A 13,897-nucleotide genomic window follows, 5' to 3' on the forward strand; every position below is an offset into this window, starting at 1 on the left:
AGAGGACCACACCAACACACATCATAATTAAAATGCCAAGAGCAAAAGACAAAGAGAGAATCTTAAAAGCAGCAAGAGAAAAAAAAGTCAGTTACCTACAAAGGAGTACCCATATGATTGTCAGCTGATTTCTCAACAGAAACTATGCAGGCCAGAAGGGAGTGGCAAGAAATATTCAAAGTGATGAATAGCATGAACCTACAACCAAGATTACTTTATCCAGCAAAGCTATCATTCAGAAGTGAAGGTCAGATAAAGAGCTTCACAGATAAGAAAAAGCTAAAGGGGTTCATCACCACCAAACCAGTATTATATGAAATGCTGAAAGGTATCCTTTAAGAAGAGGAAGAAGAAGAAAAAGGTAAAGATACAAATTATAAACAACAAATACACATCTATCAACAAGTGAATCTAAAAATCAAGTGAATAAATAATCTGATGAACAGAATAAACTGGTGAATATAACAGAATCAGGGGCATAGAAAGGGAGTGGACTGACTACTCTGGAGCGGGGAGGGGGGAAGAGAGTGGGGGGTGGGGGAAGAGACTGAACAAAAATCATACACCTATGCATGAGGACAGTGGAGTGTCGGGCGGGGGGGGGGGAGTTAGGGCAGAGGGTGGAGTGGGAACCTGGTGGAGGGGAGCTATGGGGAGGAAAAAAGAGGAACAACTGTAATAATCTGAACAATAAAGATTTAATTAAAAAACAAAACAAAATTTTAACTGACCGTGTGAGATAATTTACTATGCAGCACAAAAACCATATTATACCATATCAAAGACAACCTAGAAACTAAGTAAAACTATAACCATGCCCTCTATTTTCCCTTACTCTTGGGAGATTGCTATGTATTAAGTTTGCAAAGTGAGCCAATCTCTGGTGTAAGACTACATGCATAAGAACAAAATCATGCTTGTCCTTTGCTGCCCTCTTATGGAAGATGTACGTAAACACACAAAAATCCCATCAGTAACTGCAGTCTCACTTTGTCATAACTAAACTATTACAGGTGTTCCTAGCTTTAAGTGATAGATGAGTTTCTAGAACAATGTGTCTAGTACATAAGATGTACTTGATGAATGTTCACAGAATTAAATGGAAAGCTTTAATCACTGAATCTCCGATATGTACTAGGAGCTTGATTTTATAAGAATCATGATAAATGATTTATTTAGTTAAATGACTAAAATCTTCCAATTTAATCTTTGTGGTATACAGATTGGCATATATCATGTTTATTTAAAATTATAAAATTGCATCATGTAGCAAATTTATTCACAATAAATTAATATTAATAAAATAAATAAAAATAATCTAAAACTTTGTTGAATCACTTATTTCAAGCATCTATGCTTCTTTTGAAAGCCCAAATTTAACAAATAGTCAAAGTGAAGAGATAAAGTTTCTCCTCATTTTCTGCTCTTTATTTAGTCTTTATTGGTTGTGATCAGAATCTATCTCAAGAGAGACTGTTTTGAACTCTGCAATAGACAGCCCTGGTCAATGCTCAAGAAAATATATGAAGAACAGAAACCAAGATGGCGGCATAAGTTAACGCCAGAGTTTGCTGCCTCGAACAACCACTTCAAAAATACAACTAAAAGACGGAACGGACATCATCCAGAACCACAGGAAGGCTGGCTGAATGGAAGTTCTACAACTAGGAGGAACCGAGAATCAGAGGAGGCGCAGTGCTGAAGTAAAATACTAAGGTGTGGAGTGCGCGCAGCGCGGGCTGGTGGCTGAGGGCGTGGTTGTCTGTTTCAATCTGGAGGGAGCCTCAGACTCAGAGCTCCAGATCCGGGCGAGTCTCTAGGGACCCAGACTCAAACGGGAGAAGCAGGACTGTCTGGCTACGGTCCCTCCGAGGTTTGCAGCTGTTGCTGGGACAGAGAGGCAGAGCCCCTGGGGACGGACTGAGAGCAGCCATAACTGCTCCCTCCTCCGCCCTGTTGATCCCCTGGGACCCGCCCCGCCCAAGCCCTGCACAGAGCCATTTGCTGGATAGCCTCAGGCAAAGGCTAGATTAGCACCTCCCTAGAGGACACAAGTTCTTCCACTGCAGACACAGCTGATTATCACAGCCAGTCGGCCTGGAGGTCAAATCCCTCTAGTATTAACTATAACAATCAAGGCTTAACTACAACAAGACTGCACACAAAGACCACTAGGGGGTGTACCAAGAAAGCGTAAAAAATGCGGAGACAAAGAAACAGGACAAAACTATCAAGGGAGGATATTGAGTTCAGAACCACACTTTTGAGGTCTCTCAAGAGGCTTCTAGAGTCTGTCGATAAACTTGATGAGATGTACAGGAAATCTAATGAGACCCTCGATGGTGTGATAAAGGACCATCTAGAAAGTAAGCATACACTGACTGAAATAAAGAACATTATACAGACTCCCAACAGCAAACCAGAGGAGCGCAAGAATCAAGTCAAAGATTTGAAATGCGAAGAAGCGAGAAACACCCAACCAGAAAAGCAAAATGAAAAAAGAACCCAAAAATACGAAAATAGTGTAAGGAGCCTCTGGGACAGCTTCAAACGTACCAACATCAGAATTATAAGGGTACCAGAAGATGAGAGAGAGCAAGATATTGAAAACCTATTTGAAGAAATAATGACAGAAAACTTCCCCCACCTGGTGAAAGAAATAGACTTCCAAGTCCAGGAAGCGCAGAGAACCCCAAACAAAAGAGGACCACACCAAGACACATCATAATTAAAATGCCAAGAGCAAAAGACAAAGAGAGAATCTTAAAAGCAGCAAGAGAAAGAAACTCAGTTACCTACAAGGGAATACCCATACGACTGTCAGCTGATTTCTCAACAGAAACTTTGCAGGCCAGAAGGGAGTGGCAAGAAATATTCAAAGTGATGAATAGCAAGAACCTACAACCAAGATTACTTTATCCAGCAAAGCTATCATTCAGAATTGAAGGTCAGATAAAGAGCTTCACAGATAAGAAAAAGCTAAAGGGGTTCATCACCACCAAACCAGTATTATATGAAATGCTGAAAGGTATCCTTTAAGAAGAGGAAGAAGAAGAAAAAGGTAAAGATACAAATTATGAACAACAAATATGCATCTATCAACAAGTGAATCTAAGAATCAAGTGAATAAATAACCTGATGTACAGAATGAACTGGTGATTATAATAGAATCAGAGACATAGAAAGGGAATGGACTGACTATTCTTGGGGGGGAAAGGGGTGTGGGAGATGCGGGAAGAGACTGGACAAAAATCGTGCACCTATGGATGAACACAGTGGGTGGGGAGTGAGGGCGGAGGGTGGGGTGGGAGCTGGAAGGAGGGGAGTTATGGGGGGAAAAAAGAGGAACAAATGTAATAATCTGAACAATAAAGATTTAATAAAAAATAAAAATAAAATAAAATAAAAATAAAAAAATAATAAAAAAGAAAATGTATGAAGAACAGTATTGCTTGATTATTTTTTCTAATCTTTATCATTGAAAGTATTATATATGTCCTTTTTTTCCCCTCGTTGACCTCTTCTAGCCAGGCTCCAGGCCTTCACCACCCTATTGTCTGTGTCCATGGGTTATGCATATATGCATACAAGTTCTTTGGTTGATCTCTTCCTACCCACCCCACACCCAGCCTTTCCTCTGAGGTTCGACAGTCTGTTCCATGTTTCTGTGTCTCTGGATCTATTTTGTTCATCAGTTTATTTTAGTCATTAGAGTTCACATGTGAGTGAGATCATGTGATATCTTTCTCTGACTGGCTTATTTCACTTAGCATAATACTCTACAGGTCCATGCATGCTGATGCAAATGGTAGGAGTGCTTTCTTTTTTACAGTTGCATAGTATTCTGTTGTGTAAATGTACCACAGTTTTTTTATCCACTCATCTATTGATGGGCATGTGGGCTGTTTCAAAATCTTAGCTATTGTAAATTGTGCTGCTATGAACATAGGGGTGCATATACTCTTTCTGATCACTGTTTCTGATTTCTTTTTTTAAAATTCTTTATTATTTAAAGTACTAGAGGCTCAATGCATGAAATTGTTGTGTGTGGGGGGGGTCCCCTCAGCCTGGCCTGTACCCGCTCGCAATCCAGGACCCCTCACTCCTAACCGCCCACCTGCTCACTCCTTACTGCTTGGCTCACCATTCCTTAGCACTGCTGCAGAGGCAGGAGAGGCTCCTACCACCACCACTGCACTTGCCAGTCATGAGCCCAGTTTCTGGCTGAGCGGCGCTCCAGCTGTGGGAGTGCACTACTAGGGGGCAATTCCTGTGTTGAGCATCTTCCCCTTGGTGGTCAGTGCACATCATAGCAACTGTTCATTCTGGTCATTCCATGGTAATGGTGGCTGGGCTTTTATTATATAAACTAGAGGCCCGGTGCACGAAATTCGTGCATAGGTAGGGTCCCTAGGCCTGGCTGGAGATCAGGGCCGATCTGTGGGGTGACCAGCAGGGAGATCAAGGTGCCTCCACTGGAACCCTCCTTGGAGGCGACCTGTGGGGTGATTGAGTGCCAGCCCCGCCCACTTGCCAGCCAGCCCTGCCCCCCGCCACTGCTGCTGGTCACTGCCCTCTGCAGGGCAACCAGTGAGGCAATTGGGGGACCCCCGCTGGCACCTGCCTTGGCTGGCCTGGGGCCTGCGGGCTTGGGGCAGCTCCTGGATTGAGCATCTGCCCCTTGGTCAGTACGTGTCATTCCACCAGTCATTTTGCCGTTCAGTTGATTTGCATATTAGGTTTTTATTATATAGGATTCATATAGTATTACATATGTCTCCTTTTCCCCCATTGACCTCTCCCCGACCACCTCCACCCCCCAGCACATTCCCTCACCCCCCTAGTATCTGTGTCCATTGGTTATGTTTATATGAATGCATACATGTCTGTGGATTGATCTCTTACTCCCCTTCCTTCCCCTGCCTTCCCTCTGAAGTTTGACGGTCTGTTCAGTGCTTCTCTGTCTCTGTATCTATTTTTGTTCATCAATTTATGTTGTTCATTACATTCCACAAATGAGTGAGATCATGTGATATTTATCTTTCTCTGACTGGCTTATTTCACTTAGCATAATGCTCTCCAGTTCCATCCATGCTGTTACAAATGGTAAGAGTTCTTTCTTTTTTACAACAGTGTAGTATTCCATTGTGTAGATGTACCACTGCTTTCTAATCCATTCATCTGCTGATGGTCACTTAGGCTATTTCCAAATCTAAGCTATTGTAAATTGTGCTGCTATGAACATAAGGGTGCATATATCCTTTCTGATTGGTGTTTCTGATTTCTTGGGATATATTCCTAGAAGTGGGATTACTGGGTCAAATGGGGGTTCCATTTTTAATTTTCTGAGGAAACTCCATACTGTTTTCCACAGTGGCTGCACCAGTCTGCATTCCCACCAGCAGTGTACTAGGATTCCCTTTTCTCTACATCCTTGCCAGCACTTGTCATTTGTTGATTTGTTAATGATAGCCATTCTGACAGGTGTGAGGTGATACCTCATTGTCTTTTTCATTTGAATCTCTTTGATGATTGGTGACTTTGAGCATTTTTTCATATGTCTCTTGGCCATCTGTATGTCCTTTTTGGAGAACTGTCTATTTAGGTCCTTTGCCCACTTTTTAATTGAATTGTTTTTCTTCATTTTGTTAAGTTGTATGAGTTCCCTGTATATTTTGGAAATTAACCCCTATAGGATGTATCATTGGCAAATATGTTCTCCCATGCAGTGGACTCACTTTTTGTTTTGTTGATGGTTTCTTTTGTTGTTCAGAAGCTTTTTATTTTCATGTAGTCCCATTTGTTTATTTTCACCTTAGTTTCCTTTGCCCTAGGACCGTGGTCGGCAAACTGCAGCTTGCGAGCCACATGCGGCTCTTTGGCCCCTTGAATGTAGCTCTTCCACAAAATACCATGTTCAGGCGTGCACGTACAGTGCAATTGAAACTTCGTGGCCCATGTGCAGAAGTCGGTATTTTGTGGAAGAGCCACACTCAAGGGGCCAAAGAGCCGCATGTGGCTCGCGAGCCGCAGTTTGCCAACCACTGCCCTAGGAGATGTATTGGTAAACATATTACTATGAGAGATGTCTGAGATTTTGTTGTCTATGGTTTCTTCTAAGATTTTTTATGGTTTCACATCTTACATTTAAGTCTTTTATCCATTTTGACTTTATTCTTGTGTATGGTGTAAGTTTGTGGTCTAGTTTCATTTTTTTTGCATGTGCCTGTCCAATTTCCCCAACACCATTTATTGAAGAGACTATTTTGACTCCATTGTAGGTTCTTTCCTCCTTTGTCAAATATTAATTGAGCATAATGGCGTGGGTCAATTTCTGGGCTCTTTGTTCTATTCCATTGATCTACATGCCTGTTCTTATGCCAGTACCAGGCTATTTTGAGTACAGTGGCTTTGTAGTATTATTTGATATCTGGTATTGTGATTCCTCCAACTTTGTTCTTCTTTTGTTTGAAGTTTTAATGTAGGTAAATAGTTATCTCCCTAACTTTTTCCTCAAATTTATAAGGAACTTATGATTGTACTAAGCATTTAAGCCCATAATCTTGTGACTTCAAAACAGTGAGGGATTCATGTAACTCAACGGTAAGAGTGGTTGTTTCACTAATTCATGAATGAGTGGTCTTCCAAAGTCCTGGATGATCTTATACAAAGGAAATTCTCCAGGATTTCTACCAGAATGAAGTGTTTAAATCCTTAGAATTGGCCCTCTTCATAAATACTGGGAAAAGGCTATGTACATCACTGAATTGTGTGATATATAGCATTCCTACATAGTGGGGAGCTACCACAAATTAAAAAACAAACAAAATAATTGCTAGTGTACTCACCCAAAATATTTTCTGATCTCTCCAGTAACTATCACAGCAACCTACTGCAAGTTCTTCAAGGCCTTTGCTATTCATATCTGCCTTCCTATTCACAATGTTATACTAGTTCAGGCTTATATTCTTACATTCATTAATCAAATAATGTATTTCTTGAGCACTATATGCAAGCACTGTCTTGGGAGCTATGTACAAAATGATAAACAAGAGAGACATCGTCTTAGCTTATGTAACTTACAGTTTGAAAAGAGAAAACATACAAATAAAAATACTGACAGATAATTTGATAAGGTGTGATTAGGGAAAATAATAGGATGTTTTAAGAAAGAGTGATAGGAAAGATAGGTCCTAATTTATATAGGGACAGAGGAAATGCTATCATTTGGAGAAGGGTTCTCTCCAGAACTGACACTTAAGCCAATATTTGAAGAATTAACTGTAGTAATCAAGGCAAAAGAAACAGCACAAACCCTCAGCCTTAAGATAAGAAAAGACATGGCATATTTTAGGATTAATGTAAGGCCAGTGTGGCTGAGAAGAGAAATTGGAATATAGAGCCTAAATTATCAAGGCTTTACAGGCCACATTAAGAAGTTTTATTTCATTCAAAATACCATTGTAAAATTAAATAGTTTTAAGCAGGAAAGTGATATATGACCTAATTCATGCTTTAAAAGCTTACTACACATCACTTCTCAGCCTTTTGGCTATGGTCAAGTGTAATAGCTGTTCTTCTCAGTTTAATATCTAATATATCTTTTACCCAAGGACAATACATTACATGGATTTTTGAAGCAGGGAGGTGGAACAGGAGCTTGCTCCATCCACTCTGAGCATTGAACTAGTATTTCAGTACTTCCAGAAATGGTGCATGGGAAGAAATAAAATCAAACCTTACTACAGTTTCTGAGTAGAGAATGATTTGAGCACAGCAAAAGCAGAATTAGAGAAATCATATAGGAGACAACAGCAGGAGTTCCAACAATATAGAGGTTTATGTTAGGGTGGTAACATGAAAATTAGAAAGAAAATAGGTGAATTTATATGTTTTAAAGGTAAAATTAATATAAATTGATGATGGACTAGATGTAGACTAGTTTGAGCAACTGATGAAGGAAGGTATCTCATCTACTGATATAATCCTATATAATAAAAGCCTAATATGCTAAGTGTCCGGTCAACCAGTCAGCCATTGAACCAATCAAAGCATAATATGGACAAAATGGTGGCTGAATAGGCAAATGTGTCCCAAGATTTGTCCCGGAGCAGATAGAGGGAGCAACTAGATCGAATGACATCCACCCCAAATTGACGAAGTAGACACTGCTGGTGGGACAATTCACAGCCAGGAAGGGCAAAGGATGCATGGAGAATGGTAAAATCAGGGATCTGCGCTGGAGAGAATTGCGAGACCTCAAAGCCCAGAGGGTCAGAAGGAAGCCGCACGGCACCAAGGCTGTGTCCCTTGGGACAGGCATAACATCTGACTGTGGAAAAGGAGTCCACAGGGCTGCTGCCGGCAGGGATCCTAGATCTAAGGCCACAGCCACGAGAGGCTGAGCCCAGAGAGGGCAGCCTGAACAACTGCCTAAGCCACGCCGCACTGGGGGGAGAGGGGTTCGCAGTGGCGCAGCTCTTTCCCCTCTTTGGTCTTTGCTTTTATTCACTAAGCCCAGTTCATAGGACCCCTCAAATAAAAACACTCACCTGTGGCTGAGGTGAGGATTTGTGAAGTCTGGTGAGAGGCTGGGGAGAAGAGCAGCTCAGGGAGAGGTGGCTAGGAGTCTGGCACTGAGACATACCTGACAGGCTGGACCTGGGCAGTCATTTTCTTCTGAAGAGATAGTCCCTCCCTGCAGTCTCCAGGCGACCAATACAGCCACACCCAGAGTGCTATAAAGAATACAAAAAAATCTGAATAGTCCTGAGAGTCCTCAGGGACTGGCCTGAAAAGGGGCCTTTCAGTCCTGGGAAGCCATATGGCAACCTCCCCAACTATAGCCTTGTCAGAAACAGCTGCTTGAGAGATTAAGATTGAAAGCAGAAGTCAGGCTAAGTGGGAAGACTGGTCCCGCCAGCTGGAAGTCAAGGCTGTGGAGATTGACACGAACAGTGGAGCAGTGGACCACTTGGAACTTCAACAATCTAACAGAAAACTGAGAAGCGGCAGACAGTACAGAAGAATGGGATCTTAAACCAGCCCCCATGTGACATTAAAACTTGGCAGACACTTCACTTTTTCATATTTATTTTATTTTATTTTTTATTTTATTCCTAGGGGCCCAGTGCATGAATTTGTGCACCTTGAAAAAAACTGTGGGCCGCAAGGCTGCAGTGAGCACAGGGGCAGGTCTTGACCCACCCTCTGCGCCCCCGCTCGGCCCCTCCCGCTGTGGCCCAGGGTCCCCTATCTGCCAGCAGCCCAGCTCCCACTGCTGCTGCTCGCACCCACTGATGGCAAAGAGGAATTGGGGCCAGCACCAGCAGCAAGTGTGAGTGGGGCCGGCGCCAGCAGTGGGTGCAAGTGCCAAGCAGGACTGCAGCATGCGAGAGCAAAGAATTTTCAGTAATCACCAGAAGCTTGCCCCGATGACAGTGAGCAGTGCCCTGTCTTGGTCTGGTGCCCCCACTTACCTGCTCTACCATCCCGCCACAGCCATCACTTGCCACGTTCTACGCTCTGCCACCTGCTTGCCGATGCCCGCCACTGACGCCCACCATGTTCCACACATCCCCTGGTGGTCAACGCACGGCAAAGCAACTAGTTGTTTGGTTGTTCTGCCATTCAGTCTATTTGCATATTAGGGTTTTATATATATAGATTATTTTGTTATCTCTCTTTTTTCTGTATTTCCTTTTTTCGTTTGTTTCTTTACTTTTATCTCTTCTTGCATTATTTTTCATCATTCTATTTCTATTTTTAGTTTTACTTTTTTATTTTATCCTATTTTTAATTAATTAAAAATTTTTTTTGCCCTAACCAGTTTGGTTCAGTGGATAGAGCATCAGCCTGTGAACTGAAGGGTCCCAGGTTTGATTCCGGCCAAGGGCATGTACCTTGGTTGCGGGCACACACCCAGTAGGGAGTGTGCAGGAGGCAGCTGATTGATGTTTCTCTCTCAACGATGTTTCTAACTCTCTATCCCTCTCCCTTCTTCTCTATAAAAATCAATAAAATATTTTTTAAATGTTTTTTCTTCTTTCACTTTCTCTTTCTTCTTATCCATTCATCCTCTTTCTATTTCCTCTATACTGAACTGAGGTCCTCCCAATATTCATCCAATTCCTTAACCTACTTTTTATATATAAGCTCGGCCTCTACCGATTCTGCCCCCACCCTCATTTCTGGGTGTTTGGTATTTACATTTTTTGGTTTATCTGTTTGTTATGTGGTGTTTCTACCCATATATATTTTTTTCCTTTTTATTACTTTTTCTTCTTTTTCTTTTCTCTCTTACGATTTTTCTCTCCTTGATATCATTTGTGCCCTCTTTTCTCTCCCCTAATTCTTTTTTCTCTGGTGGTCACTTGTATTGGGGTTATCGTTGTCATGAGTACATTCGTGTTTTGTTCCCTTTGTGTCATGTCTTGTCTAGTTGCATTTTGTCCTGTTTGGTCAATGTGGTAGAGAGTGAGCCACATAACCAGACACTTGGAGAAGAGACTCCATCCACGAACAGGTCAATAACACTCCAGACCAGTGATGGTGAACCTTTTGAGCTCGGCATGTCAGCATTTTGAAAAACCCTAACTTAAATCTGGTGCCGTGTCACATATAGAAATTTTTTGATATTTGCAACTATAGTAAAACAAAGACTTATATTTTGATATTTATTTATATATTTAAATGCCATTTAACAAAGAAAAATCAACCAAAAAAAATGAGTTCGTGTGTCATAGGTTCGCCATCACTGCTCCAGACCCAACTACAGATACAGGAAGATGGCGGCAGTGAGGGAGAGAGTGTAAGTGAGTGAGAGAGCGAAAGGGGAGTGTATGGACATGTGGGGTGTGTGTGTGTGTACATGAGTGAGGGACAGTTAGATCCCTCAGGACCTTTGGGGGCAGCCTCTGCTACCATTGCAGACAGTCCTGAGCGGCTGGCTCTACCACAGAGGCCACATTTTCTTGAAGGGGAGAGCTGTTGTGACTGGAAGCCCAGCCTCACCTCCACCCAGGGTGCCCTCAGACACCAACAGGACTCTACAGCCACCCCCACCAGGGACCTGCTGCCTTGGCTGTGGTCCCACGGTCACCAAGACTCCAGCCACCCTGGCCACAGACTCCTGTGAGTTCTGAAGCATGCTCCCCTCTGGCCAGCCCAACACTTTAGCCCAGGGCACCACAACCATGTGAGCAGCAGCAGCGTGAGCAGCCCGCCCCCACCCAAAGAGCAACTGCCACACAAGGAGCCGCTTCCACACAAGGAGCAGCCCCTGCATGACTCGACACCTAGATCCTTCAGTGAGAGCAAAAATGGGGAGACAAATAGACACCCAAAGGAAAGAAAAGGAAGATCACCAGAAAAGGAGCTAAGTGAAACGGAGGCATGCAATATGTCAGAAAAAGAATTCAGAATAAGGGTCATACAGTTCATAAACCTGGTGGATGAAAAAATCAACAACTTATGTAAGAATCAAGAAGAAATAAAGAGTGGTATAGCTGCAATAAAAAAAAAAAAACACTATAGAAAGTTTCAACAGTAGACTAGGAGAAGCGGAGGACCGAATTGGCAAATTAAAAAACAAGGAAGCAAAACACACCCAAACTGAACTGCAATTAGAGAAATTAAAAGACAGGAGGAGAACCTAAGGGAGCTTTGGGACAACATGAAACAAAGCAACATATGAATAATAGGGGTGCCAGAACGACAGGAAGAGGAAAAAGGGTTATAAAACCTATTTGAAGAAATAATGTCAGAAAACTTCCCTGATGTGTGGAATAAAAAGTAACACAAGCACAGAAAGTCCCAAACCAAATGAACCTGAAAAGACCCAAACCAAGACACATATTAATTACGTTGCCAAACATTCAGAACAAAGAGAGAATCTTAAAGCTTTCTAAGGAGAGAGAAAGTTATGTACAAGGGATCTCCCATTAGATTGTCAACTTATTTCTCAACAGAAACACATCAGGCCAGAAAGAAATGGAAGGAAGTTTACAAAGTGATGCAAAGCAAAGGACCAAGAATACTCTATCCAGCAAGACTATCATTCATAATTGAAGGGGAAATAAGGAGCTTCACAGACAAAAAAAAAAGGCTAAGGGAGTTTATCACCACTAAGCCAGCAATGCAAGAAATGCTAAAGGGACTGGTGTAAAAAGAAAAAAGAAAAAAGGAAGAAGGAACACAGGCACAAAAAATAAAAATGGCTACAAACAAGTACCTATCAATAATAACGTTAAACTTAAATGGACTAAATGGTCCAATCAAAAGACATTGAGTGGCTGAATGGATAAGAAAACATAACCCATATATATGCTGTCTACAAGAGACCCACCTTAGAACAAGGGACTCACACAGACTGAAAGTGAAGGAATGGAAAAATAGCTTCCAGGCAAATGGAAATAAATAAATAAATAAAGCTGTGGGAGCAATACTTATATCTGACAAAATAGACCTCAAAGTGAAGGCCATAACAAGAGATAAGGAAGGCCACTTCATAATACTGAAGGGATCGATACAACGAGAGGATATAACTCTGGTAAACATATATGCACCCAATGCAGGAGTACCCAAAAACATTAAAAAAAAACTCCTGGAAGATATCAATGGAGAGATTGAAAACAATACAATCATAGTAGGGGACTTTAATACCCCACTAACATTACTGGATAAATCGTCTAGACAAAAAATCAGCAAAGAAACAGTAATCCTAAATGACTCACTAGATCAGATGGACTTAATTGACATCTTCAGAACATTTCACCCCAAACCCATGGAATATAAGTTCTTCTCAAGTTCACATGGGATATTTTCAAAGATAGACCATATATTGGGTCACAGGAAAATTCTCTCCAAATTCAAGAAAATTGAAATCATATCAAGTATCTTCTCAGATCACAATAGCATAATATTATAAATAAACTACAATAAAAACAATCAAAAAATCAAACACTTGGAAGCTGAATATCATGCTATTAAACAATGATTAGGTTAACAAAGAGATCAAAGAAGAAATTAAAAACATCCTGGAAATAAAGAAATGAAAACACAACAATCCAAAATCTATGGGACACAGTAAAAACAGTCCTGAGAGGAAAGTATATAGCTCTACACACCTACCTCAAAAAAAAAGAAAAAGAAAAAGAAAAATTTGTAATAAATTATCAAATGCTACAACTTAAAGAATTAGAAAGAGAGCAACAAGAAAAGCTTAGAGCAAGCAGAAAGAAGGAGATAATAAAGATCAGATCAGAAATAAATGACATAGAAAAATAACAATACACAAGATCAATGGAAACCAAGAGCTGGTTCTTTGAAAGGATAAACAAGATTGATGAACCTCTAGCCAGGCTCACCAAGAAGCAAAGAGAGAGGACCCAAATAAACAAAATCAGAAATGAAAGAGACAAAATAACAGACCCCACAGAAATACAAAGGATATCTAAAAAATACTATGAACAACCCTAGCCAGTTTAGCTCAGTGGATAGAGCTTCAGCCTTCGGACTCAAGGGTCCCAGGTTCGATTCCGGTCAAGGGCATGTACCTTTGCTTGCGGGCACATCCCCAGTGGGGGGTATGCAGGAGGCAGATGATCGATGTTTCTCACTCTATCCCTCTCCCTTCCTCTCTGTAAAAAATCAATAAAATATATATTTTTTTAAAAAACCACACATAAGGTTTTTCAAGAATTTTCTAGAAACCGCCGATAAATTTAGTGAAACCCTCAAGAAATCTAGTGAGACCCTCAAAGATATGAAAAAGGACCAACTAGAAATTAAGCATACACTGACAGAAATAAAGAATATTATACAGAGTTCCAACAGCAGACTAGAGGATCGCAAGAATCAAATCAAAGATTTGAAATACGAAGAAGCAAAAACACCC

General features: G+C 41.2%; 1 non-coding gene across 1 annotated transcript; it reads left to right on the forward strand.

Moving 5' to 3' along the window:
- The first annotated feature begins 7,532 nt into the window (after positions 1-7,532).
- Positions 7,533-7,723, forward strand: LOC111828049. Its single transcript, XR_002831806.1, has one exon. It is a non-coding gene; the product is annotated as a U2 spliceosomal RNA (small nuclear RNA).
- Positions 7,724-13,897: the final 6,174 nt, after the last annotated feature.

This window comes from Myotis lucifugus, unplaced genomic scaffold (genome assembly GCF_000147115.1).
Source record: "Myotis lucifugus unplaced genomic scaffold, Myoluc2.0 scaffold_272, whole genome shotgun sequence".
Taxonomy (NCBI): Eukaryota; Metazoa; Chordata; class Mammalia; order Chiroptera; family Vespertilionidae; genus Myotis; species Myotis lucifugus.